Source organism: Haliotis rufescens, unplaced genomic scaffold (genome assembly GCF_023055435.1).
Source record: "Haliotis rufescens isolate VD_foot unplaced genomic scaffold, xgHalRufe1.0.p SCAF_584, whole genome shotgun sequence".
NCBI lineage: Eukaryota > Metazoa > Mollusca > Gastropoda > Lepetellida > Haliotidae > Haliotis > Haliotis rufescens.
Window position 1 is genome coordinate 1 of NW_025964317.1, and position 16,550 is coordinate 16,550.

General features: G+C 44.7%; 27 non-coding genes across 27 annotated transcripts; all 27 read left to right on the forward strand.

The window, feature by feature from the left end:
- The first annotated feature begins 180 nt into the window (after positions 1-180).
- On the forward strand, positions 181-344 carry LOC125374528. Its single transcript, XR_007218645.1, has one exon. It is a non-coding gene; the product is annotated as a U1 spliceosomal RNA (small nuclear RNA).
- A 418-nt stretch (positions 345-762) lies between these two features.
- On the forward strand, positions 763-926 carry LOC125374555. Its single transcript, XR_007218669.1, has one exon. It is a non-coding gene; the product is annotated as a U1 spliceosomal RNA (small nuclear RNA).
- Positions 927-1,356: 430 nt separating this feature from the next.
- Positions 1,357-1,520, forward strand: LOC125374540. The gene has a single exon (XR_007218656.1). It is a non-coding gene; the product is annotated as a U1 spliceosomal RNA (small nuclear RNA).
- A 430-nt stretch (positions 1,521-1,950) lies between these two features.
- Positions 1,951-2,114, forward strand: LOC125374553. The gene has a single exon (XR_007218667.1). It is a non-coding gene; the product is annotated as a U1 spliceosomal RNA (small nuclear RNA).
- Positions 2,115-2,544: 430 nt separating this feature from the next.
- Positions 2,545-2,708, forward strand: LOC125374556. The gene has a single exon (XR_007218670.1). It is a non-coding gene; the product is annotated as a U1 spliceosomal RNA (small nuclear RNA).
- A 430-nt stretch (positions 2,709-3,138) lies between these two features.
- On the forward strand, positions 3,139-3,302 carry LOC125374557. The gene has a single exon (XR_007218671.1). It is a non-coding gene; the product is annotated as a U1 spliceosomal RNA (small nuclear RNA).
- A 430-nt stretch (positions 3,303-3,732) lies between these two features.
- Positions 3,733-3,896, forward strand: LOC125374529. The gene has a single exon (XR_007218646.1). It is a non-coding gene; the product is annotated as a U1 spliceosomal RNA (small nuclear RNA).
- A 427-nt stretch (positions 3,897-4,323) lies between these two features.
- Positions 4,324-4,487, forward strand: LOC125374531. The gene has a single exon (XR_007218647.1). It is a non-coding gene; the product is annotated as a U1 spliceosomal RNA (small nuclear RNA).
- A 430-nt stretch (positions 4,488-4,917) lies between these two features.
- On the forward strand, positions 4,918-5,081 carry LOC125374532. Its single transcript, XR_007218648.1, has one exon. It is a non-coding gene; the product is annotated as a U1 spliceosomal RNA (small nuclear RNA).
- A 430-nt stretch (positions 5,082-5,511) lies between these two features.
- Positions 5,512-5,675, forward strand: LOC125374533. Its single transcript, XR_007218649.1, has one exon. It is a non-coding gene; the product is annotated as a U1 spliceosomal RNA (small nuclear RNA).
- Positions 5,676-6,105: 430 nt separating this feature from the next.
- On the forward strand, positions 6,106-6,269 carry LOC125374534. The gene has a single exon (XR_007218650.1). It is a non-coding gene; the product is annotated as a U1 spliceosomal RNA (small nuclear RNA).
- A 430-nt stretch (positions 6,270-6,699) lies between these two features.
- Positions 6,700-6,863, forward strand: LOC125374535. The gene has a single exon (XR_007218651.1). It is a non-coding gene; the product is annotated as a U1 spliceosomal RNA (small nuclear RNA).
- Positions 6,864-7,293: 430 nt separating this feature from the next.
- LOC125374536 lies at positions 7,294-7,457 on the forward strand. Its single transcript, XR_007218652.1, has one exon. It is a non-coding gene; the product is annotated as a U1 spliceosomal RNA (small nuclear RNA).
- A 430-nt stretch (positions 7,458-7,887) lies between these two features.
- On the forward strand, positions 7,888-8,051 carry LOC125374537. The gene has a single exon (XR_007218653.1). It is a non-coding gene; the product is annotated as a U1 spliceosomal RNA (small nuclear RNA).
- A 430-nt stretch (positions 8,052-8,481) lies between these two features.
- On the forward strand, positions 8,482-8,645 carry LOC125374538. The gene has a single exon (XR_007218654.1). It is a non-coding gene; the product is annotated as a U1 spliceosomal RNA (small nuclear RNA).
- Positions 8,646-9,075: 430 nt separating this feature from the next.
- LOC125374539 lies at positions 9,076-9,239 on the forward strand. The gene has a single exon (XR_007218655.1). It is a non-coding gene; the product is annotated as a U1 spliceosomal RNA (small nuclear RNA).
- A 427-nt stretch (positions 9,240-9,666) lies between these two features.
- LOC125374542 lies at positions 9,667-9,830 on the forward strand. The gene has a single exon (XR_007218657.1). It is a non-coding gene; the product is annotated as a U1 spliceosomal RNA (small nuclear RNA).
- Positions 9,831-10,260: 430 nt separating this feature from the next.
- Positions 10,261-10,424, forward strand: LOC125374543. The gene has a single exon (XR_007218658.1). It is a non-coding gene; the product is annotated as a U1 spliceosomal RNA (small nuclear RNA).
- Positions 10,425-10,854: 430 nt separating this feature from the next.
- On the forward strand, positions 10,855-11,018 carry LOC125374544. The gene has a single exon (XR_007218659.1). It is a non-coding gene; the product is annotated as a U1 spliceosomal RNA (small nuclear RNA).
- Positions 11,019-11,451: 433 nt separating this feature from the next.
- LOC125374545 lies at positions 11,452-11,615 on the forward strand. Its single transcript, XR_007218660.1, has one exon. It is a non-coding gene; the product is annotated as a U1 spliceosomal RNA (small nuclear RNA).
- A 433-nt stretch (positions 11,616-12,048) lies between these two features.
- On the forward strand, positions 12,049-12,212 carry LOC125374546. The gene has a single exon (XR_007218661.1). It is a non-coding gene; the product is annotated as a U1 spliceosomal RNA (small nuclear RNA).
- A 430-nt stretch (positions 12,213-12,642) lies between these two features.
- Positions 12,643-12,806, forward strand: LOC125374547. The gene has a single exon (XR_007218662.1). It is a non-coding gene; the product is annotated as a U1 spliceosomal RNA (small nuclear RNA).
- Positions 12,807-13,236: 430 nt separating this feature from the next.
- LOC125374548 lies at positions 13,237-13,400 on the forward strand. The gene has a single exon (XR_007218663.1). It is a non-coding gene; the product is annotated as a U1 spliceosomal RNA (small nuclear RNA).
- Positions 13,401-13,830: 430 nt separating this feature from the next.
- LOC125374549 lies at positions 13,831-13,994 on the forward strand. Its single transcript, XR_007218664.1, has one exon. It is a non-coding gene; the product is annotated as a U1 spliceosomal RNA (small nuclear RNA).
- Positions 13,995-14,424: 430 nt separating this feature from the next.
- LOC125374550 lies at positions 14,425-14,588 on the forward strand. The gene has a single exon (XR_007218665.1). It is a non-coding gene; the product is annotated as a U1 spliceosomal RNA (small nuclear RNA).
- A 430-nt stretch (positions 14,589-15,018) lies between these two features.
- Positions 15,019-15,182, forward strand: LOC125374551. The gene has a single exon (XR_007218666.1). It is a non-coding gene; the product is annotated as a U1 spliceosomal RNA (small nuclear RNA).
- Positions 15,183-15,612: 430 nt separating this feature from the next.
- LOC125374554 lies at positions 15,613-15,776 on the forward strand. Its single transcript, XR_007218668.1, has one exon. It is a non-coding gene; the product is annotated as a U1 spliceosomal RNA (small nuclear RNA).
- The last annotated feature ends 774 nt before the right edge of the window (positions 15,777-16,550 follow it).

Genomic DNA, 16,550 nt, shown 5'->3' on the forward strand with positions numbered 1-16,550 from the left:
GTCTCGTTCTTCCTACCAATAATCTTTGCATAAAGCGAACGGGTGAATGTAGTGCCATGTACAGGGAAGTATAAAAATGTTTGAACTGAAATGGAATATATGTGAAGTTTTGCTTACAAGACACCTGAATGAGGTGATGTGTATGTTTGTAGTGATGGTTAGGAAGCTGCAGTTTCAGGCATACTTACCTGGCACAGGCTTAACAGTGATCCGCAAGGCTGTGGGCCCGGGGCGAGACCTTTCCATTGCACATCGGCTTGGTTGACCCCTGCGATCATCCCAAATGTGGACGACTCGGGTGCGCAATTTATAAGTGTGGGGGACTGCGTTCGCGCTCTCCCCTGGAAAAAACAATCAAAAATAGAAATGCCTTTTTTTCATTCTGTTTGTCTATCATGACATGTTCAGTTGTTGTTGTTGTTGTTGTTGTTGATGATGATGTGTTTATTTTGCTGAGTAGCTCCCAAGGAGAAAGATAGGACCCGGAAGGAAACTTGGGTGTTGACATGGAAGTTACCTCCCCTGGGTACCTGGCGCAAGGTGCATGTCTATGCAGCCTAAAATGCAAATAAAGCCATTTCCGTCTCGTTCTTCCTACCAATAATCTTTGCATAAAGCGAACGGGTGAATGTAGTGCCATGTACAGGGAAGTATAAAAATGTTTGAACTGAAATGGAATATATGTGAAGTTTTGCTTACAAGACACCTGAATGAGGTGATGTGTATGTTTGTAGTGATGGTTAGGAAGCTGCAGTTTCAGGCATACTTACCTGGCACAGGCTTAACAGTGATCCGCAAGGCTGTGGGCCCGGGGCGGGACCTTTCCATTGCACATCGGCTTGGTTGACCCCTGCGATCATCCCAAATGTGGACGACTCGGGTGCGCAATTTATAAGTGTGGGGGACTGCGTTCGCGCTCTCCCCTGGAAAAAACAATCAAAAATAGAAATGCCTTTTTTTCATTCTGTTTGTCTATCATGACATGTTCAGTTGTTGTTGTTGTTGTTGTTGTTGTTGTTGTTGTTGATGATGATGTGTTTATTTTGCTGAGTAGCTCCCAAGGAGAAAGATAGGACCCGGAAGGAAACTTGGGTGTTGACATGGAAGTTACCTCCCCTGGGTACCTGGCGCAAGGTGCATGTCTATGCAGCCTAAAATGCAAATAAAGCCATTTCCGTCTCGTTCTTCCTACCAATAATCTTTGCATAAAGCGAACGGGTGAATGTAGTGCCATGTACAGGGAAGTATAAAAATGTTTGAACTGAAATGGAATATATGTGAAGTTTTGCTTACAAGACACCTGAATGAGGTGATGTGTATGTTTGTAGTGATGGTTAGGAAGCTGCAGTTTCAGGCATACTTACCTGGCACAGGCTTAACAGTGATCCGCAAGGCTGTGGGCCCGGGGCGAGACCTTTCCATTGCACATCGGCTTGGTTGACCCCTGCGATCATCCCAAATGTGGACGACTCGGGTGCGCAATTTATAAGTGTGGGGGACTGCGTTCGCGCTCTCCCCTGGAAAAAACAATCAAAAATAGAAATGCCTTTTTTTCATTCTGTTTGTCTATCATGACATGTTCAGTTGTTGTTGTTGTTGTTGTTGTTGTTGTTGTTGTTGATGATGATGTGTTTATTTTGCTGAGTAGCTCCCAAGGAGAAAGATAGGACCCGGAAGGAAACTTGGGTGTTGACATGGAAGTTACCTCCCCTGGGTACCTGGCGCAAGGTGCATGTCTATGCAGCCTAAAATGCAAATAAAGCCATTTCCGTCTCGTTCTTCCTACCAATAATCTTTGCATAAAGCGAACGGGTGAATGTAGTGCCATGTACAGGGAAGTATAAAAATGTTTGAACTGAAATGGAATATATGTGAAGTTTTGCTTACAAGACACCTGAATGAGGTGATGTGTATGTTTGTAGTGATGGTTAGGAAGCTGCAGTTTCAGGCATACTTACCTGGCACAGGCTTAACAGTGATCCGCAAGGCTGTGGGCCCGGGGCGAGACCTTTCCATTGCACATCGGCTTGGTTGACCCCTGCGATCATCCCAAATGTGGACGACTCGGGTGCGCAATTTATAAGTGTGGGGGACTGCGTTCGCGCTCTCCCCTGGAAAAAACAATCAAAAATAGAAATGCCTTTTTTTCATTCTGTTTGTCTATCATGACATGTTCAGTTGTTGTTGTTGTTGTTGTTGTTGTTGTTGTTGTTGATGATGATGTGTTTATTTTGCTGAGTAGCTCCCAAGGAGAAAGATAGGACCCGGAAGGAAACTTGGGTGTTGACATGGAAGTTACCTCCCCTGGGTACCTGGCGCAAGGTGCATGTCTATGCAGCCTAAAATGCAAATAAAGCCATTTCCGTCTCGTTCTTCCTACCAATAATCTTTGCATAAAGCGAACGGGTGAATGTAGTGCCATGTACAGGGAAGTATAAAAATGTTTGAACTGAAATGGAATATATGTGAAGTTTTGCTTACAAGACACCTGAATGAGGTGATGTGTATGTTTGTAGTGATGGTTAGGAAGCTGCAGTTTCAGGCATACTTACCTGGCACAGGCTTAACAGTGATCCGCAAGGCTGTGGGCCCGGGGCGAGACCTTTCCATTGCACATCGGCTTGGTTGACCCCTGCGATCATCCCAAATGTGGACGACTCGGGTGCGCAATTTATAAGTGTGGGGGACTGCGTTCGCGCTCTCCCCTGGAAAAAACAATCAAAAATAGAAATGCCTTTTTTTCATTCTGTTTGTCTATCATGACATGTTCAGTTGTTGTTGTTGTTGTTGTTGTTGTTGTTGTTGTTGATGATGATGTGTTTATTTTGCTGAGTAGCTCCCAAGGAGAAAGATAGGACCCGGAAGGAAACTTGGGTGTTGACATGGAAGTTACCTCCCCTGGGTACCTGGCGCAAGGTGCATGTCTATGCAGCCTAAAATGCAAATAAAGCCATTTCCGTCTCGTTCTTCCTACCAATAATCTTTGCATAAAGCGAACGGGTGAATGTAGTGCCATGTACAGGGAAGTATAAAAATGTTTGAACTGAAATGGAATATATGTGAAGTTTTGCTTACAAGACACCTGAATGAGGTGATGTGTATGTTTGTAGTGATGGTTAGGAAGCTGCAGTTTCAGGCATACTTACCTGGCACAGGCTTAACAGTGATCCGCAAGGCTGTGGGCCCGGGGCGAGACCTTTCCATTGCACATCGGCTTGGTTGACCCCTGCGATCATCCCAAATGTGGACGACTCGGGTGCGCAATTTATAAGTGTGGGGGACTGCGTTCGCGCTCTCCCCTGGAAAAAACAATCAAAAATAGAAATGCCTTTTTTTCATTCTGTTTGTCTATCATGACATGTTCAGTTGTTGTTGTTGTTGTTGTTGTTGTTGTTGTTGTTGATGATGATGTGTTTATTTTGCTGAGTAGCTCCCAAGGAGAAAGATAGGACCCGGAAGGAAACTTGGGTGTTGACATGGAAGTTACCTCCCCTGGGTACCTGGCGCAAGGTGCATGTCTATGCAGCCTAAAATGCAAATAAAGCCATTTCCGTCTCGTTCTTCCTACCAATAATCTTTGCATAAAGCGAACGGGTGAATGTAGTGCCATGTACAGGGAAGTATAAAAATGTTTGAACTGAAATGGAATATATGTGAAGTTTTGCTTACAAGACACCTGAATGAGGTGATGTGTATGTTTGTAGTGATGGTTAGGAAGCTGCAGTTTCAGGCATACTTACCTGGCACAGGCTTAACAGTGATCCGCAAGGCTGTGGGCCCGGGGCGAGACCTTTCCATTGCACATCGGCTTGGTTGACCCCTGCGATCATCCCAAATGTGGACGACTCGGGTGCGCAATTTATAAGTGTGGGGGACTGCGTTCGCGCTCTCCCCTGGAAAAAACAATCAAAAATAGAAATGCCTTTTTTTCATTCTGTTTGTCTATCATGACATGTTCAGTTGTTGTTGTTGTTGTTGTTGTTGTTGTTGTTGATGATGATGTGTTTATTTTGCTGAGTAGCTCCCAAGGAGAAAGATAGGACCCGGAAGGAAACTTGGGTGTTGACATGGAAGTTACCTCCCCTGGGTACCTGGCGCAAGGTGCATGTCTATGCAGCCTAAAATGCAAATAAAGCCATTTCCGTCTCGTTCTTCCTACCAATAATCTTTGCATAAAGCGAACGGGTGAATGTAGTGCCATGTACAGGGAAGTATAAAAATGTTTGAACTGAAATGGAATATATGTGAAGTTTTGCTTACAAGACACCTGAATGAGGTGATGTGTATGTTTGTAGTGATGGTTAGGAAGCTGCAGTTTCAGGCATACTTACCTGGCACAGGCTTAACAGTGATCCGCAAGGCTGTGGGCCCGGGGCGAGACCTTTCCATTGCACATCGGCTTGGTTGACCCCTGCGATCATCCCAAATGTGGACGACTCGGGTGCGCAATTTATAAGTGTGGGGGACTGCGTTCGCGCTCTCCCCTGGAAAAAACAATCAAAAATAGAAATGCCTTTTTTTCATTCTGTTTGTCTATCATGACATGTTCAGTTGTTGTTGTTGTTGTTGTTGTTGTTGTTGTTGTTGATGATGATGTGTTTATTTTGCTGAGTAGCTCCCAAGGAGAAAGATAGGACCCGGAAGGAAACTTGGGTGTTGACATGGAAGTTACCTCCCCTGGGTACCTGGCGCAAGGTGCATGTCTATGCAGCCTAAAATGCAAATAAAGCCATTTCCGTCTCGTTCTTCCTACCAATAATCTTTGCATAAAGCGAACGGGTGAATGTAGTGCCATGTACAGGGAAGTATAAAAATGTTTGAACTGAAATGGAATATATGTGAAGTTTTGCTTACAAGACACCTGAATGAGGTGATGTGTATGTTTGTAGTGATGGTTAGGAAGCTGCAGTTTCAGGCATACTTACCTGGCACAGGCTTAACAGTGATCCGCAAGGCTGTGGGCCCGGGGCGAGACCTTTCCATTGCACATCGGCTTGGTTGACCCCTGCGATCATCCCAAATGTGGACGACTCGGGTGCGCAATTTATAAGTGTGGGGGACTGCGTTCGCGCTCTCCCCTGGAAAAAACAATCAAAAATAGAAATGCCTTTTTTTCATTCTGTTTGTCTATCATGACATGTTCAGTTGTTGTTGTTGTTGTTGTTGTTGTTGTTGTTGTTGATGATGATGTGTTTATTTTGCTGAGTAGCTCCCAAGGAGAAAGATAGGACCCGGAAGGAAACTTGGGTGTTGACATGGAAGTTACCTCCCCTGGGTACCTGGCGCAAGGTGCATGTCTATGCAGCCTAAAATGCAAATAAAGCCATTTCCGTCTCGTTCTTCCTACCAATAATCTTTGCATAAAGCGAACGGGTGAATGTAGTGCCATGTACAGGGAAGTATAAAAATGTTTGAACTGAAATGGAATATATGTGAAGTTTTGCTTACAAGACACCTGAATGAGGTGATGTGTATGTTTGTAGTGATGGTTAGGAAGCTGCAGTTTCAGGCATACTTACCTGGCACAGGCTTAACAGTGATCCGCAAGGCTGTGGGCCCGGGGCGAGACCTTTCCATTGCACATCGGCTTGGTTGACCCCTGCGATCATCCCAAATGTGGACGACTCGGGTGCGCAATTTATAAGTGTGGGGGACTGCGTTCGCGCTCTCCCCTGGAAAAAACAATCAAAAATAGAAATGCCTTTTTTTCATTCTGTTTGTCTATCATGACATGTTCAGTTGTTGTTGTTGTTGTTGTTGTTGTTGTTGTTGTTGATGATGATGTGTTTATTTTGCTGAGTAGCTCCCAAGGAGAAAGATAGGACCCGGAAGGAAACTTGGGTGTTGACATGGAAGTTACCTCCCCTGGGTACCTGGCGCAAGGTGCATGTCTATGCAGCCTAAAATGCAAATAAAGCCATTTCCGTCTCGTTCTTCCTACCAATAATCTTTGCATAAAGCGAACGGGTGAATGTAGTGCCATGTACAGGGAAGTATAAAAATGTTTGAACTGAAATGGAATATATGTGAAGTTTTGCTTACAAGACACCTGAATGAGGTGATGTGTATGTTTGTAGTGATGGTTAGGAAGCTGCAGTTTCAGGCATACTTACCTGGCACAGGCTTAACAGTGATCCGCAAGGCTGTGGGCCCGGGGCGAGACCTTTCCATTGCACATCGGCTTGGTTGACCCCTGCGATCATCCCAAATGTGGACGACTCGGGTGCGCAATTTATAAGTGTGGGGGACTGCGTTCGCGCTCTCCCCTGGAAAAAACAATCAAAAATAGAAATGCCTTTTTTTCATTCTGTTTGTCTATCATGACATGTTCAGTTGTTGTTGTTGTTGTTGTTGTTGTTGTTGTTGTTGATGATGATGTGTTTATTTTGCTGAGTAGCTCCCAAGGAGAAAGATAGGACCCGGAAGGAAACTTGGGTGTTGACATGGAAGTTACCTCCCCTGGGTACCTGGCGCAAGGTGCATGTCTATGCAGCCTAAAATGCAAATAAAGCCATTTCCGTCTCGTTCTTCCTACCAATAATCTTTGCATAAAGCGAACGGGTGAATGTAGTGCCATGTACAGGGAAGTATAAAAATGTTTGAACTGAAATGGAATATATGTGAAGTTTTGCTTACAAGACACCTGAATGAGGTGATGTGTATGTTTGTAGTGATGGTTAGGAAGCTGCAGTTTCAGGCATACTTACCTGGCACAGGCTTAACAGTGATCCGCAAGGCTGTGGGCCCGGGGCGAGACCTTTCCATTGCACATCGGCTTGGTTGACCCCTGCGATCATCCCAAATGTGGACGACTCGGGTGCGCAATTTATAAGTGTGGGGGACTGCGTTCGCGCTCTCCCCTGGAAAAAACAATCAAAAATAGAAATGCCTTTTTTTCATTCTGTTTGTCTATCATGACATGTTCAGTTGTTGTTGTTGTTGTTGTTGTTGTTGTTGTTGTTGATGATGATGTGTTTATTTTGCTGAGTAGCTCCCAAGGAGAAAGATAGGACCCGGAAGGAAACTTGGGTGTTGACATGGAAGTTACCTCCCCTGGGTACCTGGCGCAAGGTGCATGTCTATGCAGCCTAAAATGCAAATAAAGCCATTTCCGTCTCGTTCTTCCTACCAATAATCTTTGCATAAAGCGAACGGGTGAATGTAGTGCCATGTACAGGGAAGTATAAAAATGTTTGAACTGAAATGGAATATATGTGAAGTTTTGCTTACAAGACACCTGAATGAGGTGATGTGTATGTTTGTAGTGATGGTTAGGAAGCTGCAGTTTCAGGCATACTTACCTGGCACAGGCTTAACAGTGATCCGCAAGGCTGTGGGCCCGGGGCGAGACCTTTCCATTGCACATCGGCTTGGTTGACCCCTGCGATCATCCCAAATGTGGACGACTCGGGTGCGCAATTTATAAGTGTGGGGGACTGCGTTCGCGCTCTCCCCTGGAAAAAACAATCAAAAATAGAAATGCCTTTTTTTCATTCTGTTTGTCTATCATGACATGTTCAGTTGTTGTTGTTGTTGTTGTTGTTGTTGTTGTTGTTGATGATGATGTGTTTATTTTGCTGAGTAGCTCCCAAGGAGAAAGATAGGACCCGGAAGGAAACTTGGGTGTTGACATGGAAGTTACCTCCCCTGGGTACCTGGCGCAAGGTGCATGTCTATGCAGCCTAAAATGCAAATAAAGCCATTTCCGTCTCGTTCTTCCTACCAATAATCTTTGCATAAAGCGAACGGGTGAATGTAGTGCCATGTACAGGGAAGTATAAAAATGTTTGAACTGAAATGGAATATATGTGAAGTTTTGCTTACAAGACACCTGAATGAGGTGATGTGTATGTTTGTAGTGATGGTTAGGAAGCTGCAGTTTCAGGCATACTTACCTGGCACAGGCTTAACAGTGATCCGCAAGGCTGTGGGCCCGGGGCGAGACCTTTCCATTGCACATCGGCTTGGTTGACCCCTGCGATCATCCCAAATGTGGACGACTCGGGTGCGCAATTTATAAGTGTGGGGGACTGCGTTCGCGCTCTCCCCTGGAAAAAACAATCAAAAATAGAAATGCCTTTTTTTCATTCTGTTTGTCTATCATGACATGTTCAGTTGTTGTTGTTGTTGTTGTTGTTGTTGTTGTTGTTGATGATGATGTGTTTATTTTGCTGAGTAGCTCCCAAGGAGAAAGATAGGACCCGGAAGGAAACTTGGGTGTTGACATGGAAGTTACCTCCCCTGGGTACCTGGCGCAAGGTGCATGTCTATGCAGCCTAAAATGCAAATAAAGCCATTTCCGTCTCGTTCTTCCTACCAATAATCTTTGCATAAAGCGAACGGGTGAATGTAGTGCCATGTACAGGGAAGTATAAAAATGTTTGAACTGAAATGGAATATATGTGAAGTTTTGCTTACAAGACACCTGAATGAGGTGATGTGTATGTTTGTAGTGATGGTTAGGAAGCTGCAGTTTCAGGCATACTTACCTGGCACAGGCTTAACAGTGATCCGCAAGGCTGTGGGCCCGGGGCGAGACCTTTCCATTGCACATCGGCTTGGTTGACCCCTGCGATCATCCCAAATGTGGACGACTCGGGTGCGCAATTTATAAGTGTGGGGGACTGCGTTCGCGCTCTCCCCTGGAAAAAACAATCAAAAATAGAAATGCCTTTTTTTCATTCTGTTTGTCTATCATGACATGTTCAGTTGTTGTTGTTGTTGTTGTTGTTGTTGTTGTTGTTGATGATGATGTGTTTATTTTGCTGAGTAGCTCCCAAGGAGAAAGATAGGACCCGGAAGGAAACTTGGGTGTTGACATGGAAGTTACCTCCCCTGGGTACCTGGCGCAAGGTGCATGTCTATGCAGCCTAAAATGCAAATAAAGCCATTTCCGTCTCGTTCTTCCTACCAATAATCTTTGCATAAAGCGAACGGGTGAATGTAGTGCCATGTACAGGGAAGTATAAAAATGTTTGAACTGAAATGGAATATATGTGAAGTTTTGCTTACAAGACACCTGAATGAGGTGATGTGTATGTTTGTAGTGATGGTTAGGAAGCTGCAGTTTCAGGCATACTTACCTGGCACAGGCTTAACAGTGATCCGCAAGGCTGTGGGCCCGGGGCGAGACCTTTCCATTGCACATCGGCTTGGTTGACCCCTGCGATCATCCCAAATGTGGACGACTCGGGTGCGCAATTTATAAGTGTGGGGGACTGCGTTCGCGCTCTCCCCTGGAAAAAACAATCAAAAATAGAAATGCCTTTTTTTCATTCTGTTTGTCTATCATGACATGTTCAGTTGTTGTTGTTGTTGTTGTTGTTGTTGTTGTTGATGATGATGTGTTTATTTTGCTGAGTAGCTCCCAAGGAGAAAGATAGGACCCGGAAGGAAACTTGGGTGTTGACATGGAAGTTACCTCCCCTGGGTACCTGGCGCAAGGTGCATGTCTATGCAGCCTAAAATGCAAATAAAGCCATTTCCGTCTCGTTCTTCCTACCAATAATCTTTGCATAAAGCGAACGGGTGAATGTAGTGCCATGTACAGGGAAGTATAAAAATGTTTGAACTGAAATGGAATATATGTGAAGTTTTGCTTACAAGACACCTGAATGAGGTGATGTGTATGTTTGTAGTGATGGTTAGGAAGCTGCAGTTTCAGGCATACTTACCTGGCACAGGCTTAACAGTGATCCGCAAGGCTGTGGGCCCGGGGCGAGACCTTTCCATTGCACATCGGCTTGGTTGACCCCTGCGATCATCCCAAATGTGGACGACTCGGGTGCGCAATTTATAAGTGTGGGGGACTGCGTTCGCGCTCTCCCCTGGAAAAAACAATCAAAAATAGAAATGCCTTTTTTTCATTCTGTTTGTCTATCATGACATGTTCAGTTGTTGTTGTTGTTGTTGTTGTTGTTGTTGTTGTTGATGATGATGTGTTTATTTTGCTGAGTAGCTCCCAAGGAGAAAGATAGGACCCGGAAGGAAACTTGGGTGTTGACATGGAAGTTACCTCCCCTGGGTACCTGGCGCAAGGTGCATGTCTATGCAGCCTAAAATGCAAATAAAGCCATTTCCGTCTCGTTCTTCCTACCAATAATCTTTGCATAAAGCGAACGGGTGAATGTAGTGCCATGTACAGGGAAGTATAAAAATGTTTGAACTGAAATGGAATATATGTGAAGTTTTGCTTACAAGACACCTGAATGAGGTGATGTGTATGTTTGTAGTGATGGTTAGGAAGCTGCAGTTTCAGGCATACTTACCTGGCACAGGCTTAACAGTGATCCGCAAGGCTGTGGGCCCGGGGCGAGACCTTTCCATTGCACATCGGCTTGGTTGACCCCTGCGATCATCCCAAATGTGGACGACTCGGGTGCGCAATTTATAAGTGTGGGGGACTGCGTTCGCGCTCTCCCCTGGAAAAAACAATCAAAAATAGAAATGCCTTTTTTTCATTCTGTTTGTCTATCATGACATGTTCAGTTGTTGTTGTTGTTGTTGTTGTTGTTGTTGTTGTTGATGATGATGTGTTTATTTTGCTGAGTAGCTCCCAAGGAGAAAGATAGGACCCGGAAGGAAACTTGGGTGTTGACATGGAAGTTACCTCCCCTGGGTACCTGGCGCAAGGTGCATGTCTATGCAGCCTAAAATGCAAATAAAGCCATTTCCGTCTCGTTCTTCCTACCAATAATCTTTGCATAAAGCGAACGGGTGAATGTAGTGCCATGTACAGGGAAGTATAAAAATGTTTGAACTGAAATGGAATATATGTGAAGTTTTGCTTACAAGACACCTGAATGAGGTGATGTGTATGTTTGTAGTGATGGTTAGGAAGCTGCAGTTTCAGGCATACTTACCTGGCACAGGCTTAACAGTGATCCGCAAGGCTGTGGGCCCGGGGCGAGACCTTTCCATTGCACATCGGCTTGGTTGACCCCTGCGATCATCCCAAATGTGGACGACTCGGGTGCGCAATTTATAAGTGTGGGGGACTGCGTTCGCGCTCTCCCCTGGAAAAAACAATCAAAAATAGAAATGCCTTTTTTTCATTCTGTTTGTCTATCATGACATGTTCAGTTGTTGTTGTTGTTGTTGTTGTTGTTGTTGTTGTTGTTGATGATGATGTGTTTATTTTGCTGAGTAGCTCCCAAGGAGAAAGATAGGACCCGGAAGGAAACTTGGGTGTTGACATGGAAGTTACCTCCCCTGGGTACCTGGCGCAAGGTGCATGTCTATGCAGCCTAAAATGCAAATAAAGCCATTTCCGTCTCGTTCTTCCTACCAATAATCTTTGCATAAAGCGAACGGGTGAATGTAGTGCCATGTACAGGGAAGTATAAAAATGTTTGAACTGAAATGGAATATATGTGAAGTTTTGCTTACAAGACACCTGAATGAGGTGATGTGTATGTTTGTAGTGATGGTTAGGAAGCTGCAGTTTCAGGCATACTTACCTGGCACAGGCTTAACAGTGATCCGCAAGGCTGTGGGCCCGGGGCGAGACCTTTCCATTGCACATCGGCTTGGTTGACCCCTGCGATCATCCCAAATGTGGACGACTCGGGTGCGCAATTTATAAGTGTGGGGGACTGCGTTCGCGCTCTCCCCTGGAAAAAACAATCAAAAATAGAAATGCCTTTTTTTCATTCTGTTTGTCTATCATGACATGTTCAGTTGTTGTTGTTGTTGTTGTTGTTGTTGTTGTTGTTGTTGATGATGATGTGTTTATTTTGCTGAGTAGCTCCCAAGGAGAAAGATAGGACCCGGAAGGAAACTTGGGTGTTGACATGGAAGTTACCTCCCCTGGGTACCTGGCGCAAGGTGCATGTCTATGCAGCCTAAAATGCAAATAAAGCCATTTCCGTCTCGTTCTTCCTACCAATAATCTTTGCATAAAGCGAACGGGTGAATGTAGTGCCATGTACAGGGAAGTATAAAAATGTTTGAACTGAAATGGAATATATGTGAAGTTTTGCTTACAAGACACCTGAATGAGGTGATGTGTATGTTTGTAGTGATGGTTAGGAAGCTGCAGTTTCAGGCATACTTACCTGGCACAGGCTTAACAGTGATCCGCAAGGCTGTGGGCCCGGGGCGAGACCTTTCCATTGCACATCGGCTTGGTTGACCCCTGCGATCATCCCAAATGTGGACGACTCGGGTGCGCAATTTATAAGTGTGGGGGACTGCGTTCGCGCTCTCCCCTGGAAAAAACAATCAAAAATAGAAATGCCTTTTTTTCATTCTGTTTGTCTATCATGACATGTTCAGTTGTTGTTGTTGTTGTTGTTGTTGTTGTTGTTGTTGATGATGATGTGTTTATTTTGCTGAGTAGCTCCCAAGGAGAAAGATAGGACCCGGAAGGAAACTTGGGTGTTGACATGGAAGTTACCTCCCCTGGGTACCTGGCGCAAGGTGCATGTCTATGCAGCCTAAAATGCAAATAAAGCCATTTCCGTCTCGTTCTTCCTACCAATAATCTTTGCATAAAGCGAACGGGTGAATGTAGTGCCATGTACAGGGAAGTATAAAAATGTTTGAACTGAAATGGAATATATGTGAAGTTTTGCTTACAAGACACCTGAATGAGGTGATGTGTATGTTTGTAGTGATGGTTAGGAAGCTGCAGTTTCAGGCATACTTACCTGGCACAGGCTTAACAGTGATCCGCAAGGCTGTGGGCCCGGGGCGAGACCTTTCCATTGCACATCGGCTTGGTTGACCCCTGCGATCATCCCAAATGTGGACGACTCGGGTGCGCAATTTATAAGTGTGGGGGACTGCGTTCGCGCTCTCCCCTGGAAAAAACAATCAAAAATAGAAATGCCTTTTTTTCATTCTGTTTGTCTATCATGACATGTTCAGTTGTTGTTGTTGTTGTTGTTGTTGTTGTTGTTGTTGATGATGATGTGTTTATTTTGCTGAGTAGCTCCCAAGGAGAAAGATAGGACCCGGAAGGAAACTTGGGTGTTGACATGGAAGTTACCTCCCCTGGGTACCTGGCGCAAGGTGCATGTCTATGCAGCCTAAAATGCAAATAAAGCCATTTCCGTCTCGTTCTTCCTACCAATAATCTTTGCATAAAGCGAACGGGTGAATGTAGTGCCATGTACAGGGAAGTATAAAAATGTTTGAACTGAAATGGAATATATGTGAAGTTTTGCTTACAAGACACCTGAATGAGGTGATGTGTATGTTTGTAGTGATGGTTAGGAAGCTGCAGTTTCAGGCATACTTACCTGGCACAGGCTTAACAGTGATCCGCAAGGCTGTGGGCCCGGGGCGAGACCTTTCCATTGCACATCGGCTTGGTTGACCCCTGCGATCATCCCAAATGTGGACGACTCGGGTGCGCAATTTATAAGTGTGGGGGACTGCGTTCGCGCTCTCCCCTGGAAAAAACAATCAAAAATAGAAATGCCTTTTTTTCATTCTGTTTGTCTATCATGACATGTTCAGTTGTTGTTGTTGTTGTTGTTGTTGTTGTTGTTGTTGATGATGATGTGTTTATTTTGCTGAGTAGCTCCCAAGGAGAAAGATAGGACCCGGAAGGAAACTTGGGTGTTGACATGGAAGTTACCTCCCCTGGGTACCTGGCGCAAGGTGCATGTCTATGCAGCCTAAAATGCAAATAAAGCCATTTCCGTCTCGTTCTTCCTACCAATAATCTTTGCATAAAGCGAACGGGTGAATGTAGTGCCATGTACAGGGAAGTATAAAAATGTTTGAACTGAAATGGAATATATGTGAAGTTTTGCTTACAAGACACCTGAATGAGGTGATGTGTATGTTTGTAGTGATGGTTAGGAAGCTGCAGTTTCAGGCATACTTACCTGGCACAGGCTTAACAGTGATCCGCAAGGCTGTGGGCCCGGGGCGAGACCTTTCCATTGCACATCGGCTTGGTTGACCCCTGCGATCATCCCAAATGTGGACGACTCGGGTGCGCAATTTATAAGTGTGGGGGACTGCGTTCGCGCTCTCCCCTGGAAAAAACAATCAAAAATAGAAATGCCTTTTTTTCATTCTGTTTGTCTATCATGACATGTTCAGTTGTTGTTGTTGTTGTTGTTGTTGTTGTTGTTGTTGATGATGATGTGTTTATTTTGCTGAGTAGCTCCCAAGGAGAAAGATAGGACCCGGAAGGAAACTTGGGTGTTGACATGGAAGTTACCTCCCCTGGGTACCTGGCGCAAGGTGCATGTCTATGCAGCCTAAAATGCAAATAAAGCCATTTCCGTCTCGTTCTTCCTACCAATAATCTTTGCATAAAGCGAACGGGTGAATGTAGTGCCATGTACAGGGAAGTATAAAAATGTTTGAACTGAAATGGAATATATGTGAAGTTTTGCTTACAAGACACCTGAATGAGGTGATGTGTATGTTTGTAGTGATGGTTAGGAAGCTGCAGTTTCAGGCATACTTACCTGGCACAGGCTTAACAGTGATCCGCAAGGCTGTGGGCCCGGGGCGAGACCTTTCCATTGCACATCGGCTTGGTTGACCCCTGCGATCATCCCAAATGTGGACGACTCGGGTGCGCAATTTATAAGTGTGGGGGACTGCGTTCGCGCTCTCCCCTGGAAAAAACAATCAAAAATAGAAATGCCTTTTTTTCATTCTGTTTGTCTATCATGACATGTTCAGTTGTTGTTGTTGTTGTTGTTGTTGTTGTTGTTGTTGATGATGATGTGTTTATTTTGCTGAGTAGCTCCCAAGGAGAAAGATAGGACCCGGAAGGAAACTTGGGTGTTGACATGGAAGTTACCTCCCCTGGGTACCTGGCGCAAGGTGCATGTCTATGCAGCCTAAAATGCAAATAAAGCCATTTCCGTCTCGTTCTTCCTACCAATAATCTTTGCATAAAGCGAACGGGTGAATGTAGTGCCATGTACAGGGAAGTATAAAAATGTTTGAACTGAAATGGAATATATGTGAAGTTTTGCTTACAAGACACCTGAATGAGGTGATGTGTATGTTTGTAGTGATGGTTAGGAAGCTGCAGTTTCAGGCATACTTACCTGGCACAGGCTTAACAGTGATCCGCAAGGCTGTGGGCCCGGGGCGAGACCTTTCCATTGCACATCGGCTTGGTTGACCCCTGCGATCATCCCAAATGTGGACGACTCGGGTGCGCAATTTATAAGTGTGGGGGACTGCGTTCGCGCTCTCCCCTGGAAAAAACAATCAAAAATAGAAATGCCTTTTTTTCATTCTGTTTGTCTATCATGACATGTTCAGTTGTTGTTGTTGTTGTTGTTGTTGTTGTTGTTGTTGATGATGATGTGTTTATTTTGCTGAGTAGCTCCCAAGGAGAAAGATAGGACCCGGAAGGAAACTTGGGTGTTGACATGGAAGTTACCTCCCCTGGGTACCTGGCGCAAGGTGCATGTCTATGCAGCCTAAAATGCAAATAAAGCCATTTCCGTCTCGTTCTTCCTACCAATAATCTTTGCATAAAGCGAACGGGTGAATGTAGTGCCATGTACAGGGAAGTATAAAAATGTTTGAACTGAAATGGAATATATGTGAAGTTTTGCTTACAAGACACCTGAATGAGGTGATGTGTATGTTTGTAGTGATGGTTAGGAAGCTGCAGTTTCAGGCATACTTACCTGGCACAGGCTTAACAGTGATCCGCAAGGCTGTGGGCCCGGGGCGAGACCTTTCCATTGCACATCGGCTTGGTTGACCCCTGCGATCATCCCAAATGTGGACGACTCGGGTGCGCAATTTATAAGTGTGGGGGACTGCGTTCGCGCTCTCCCCTGGAAAAAACAATCAAAAATAGAAATGCCTTTTTTTCATTCTGTTTGTCTATCATGACATGTTCAGTTGTTGTTGTTGTTGTTGTTGTTGTTGTTGTTGTTGATGATGATGTGTTTATTTTGCTGAGTAGCTCCCAAGGAGAAAGATAGGACCCGGAAGGAAACTTGGGTGTTGACATGGAAGTTACCTCCCCTGGGTACCTGGCGCAAGGTGCATGTCTATGCAGCCTAAAATGCAAATAAAGCCATTTCCGTCTCGTTCTTCCTACCAATAATCTTTGCATAAAGCGAACGGGTGAATGTAGTGCCATGTACAGGGAAGTATAAAAATGTTTGAACTGAAATGGAATATATGTGAAGTTTTGCTTACAAGACACCTGAATGAGGTGATGTGTATGTTTGTAGTGATGGTTAGGAAGCTGCAGTTTCAGGCTAAGAATGCTGCCTTGAGGGGTGCCGTTTTCCAGGGGACACTGCTCTGATAAGGCCTGGTCTATACCCACTGTAATTTTGCGGTTTTGGAGGAAGCTTTGGATGTAGTTTACGATTTGACCTTTAAGTCCTATTTTTTTAAGTTTTTGGATTAATCCGTTATGCCATACCATATCAAAGGCTTTAGAGAAGTCCAGAAAGATGCCTGTTGTGTATTGTTTGTTTAGTTGACCGGTTTTAATATCCTGTTCGAGACGAGCGAGGTTATCTAGGGTGGAGCGGCCAGGAGTGAAACCGCTTTGATCTGAGTTTATTATGTTATTTTGAGATAGATAGTGTTGAAGT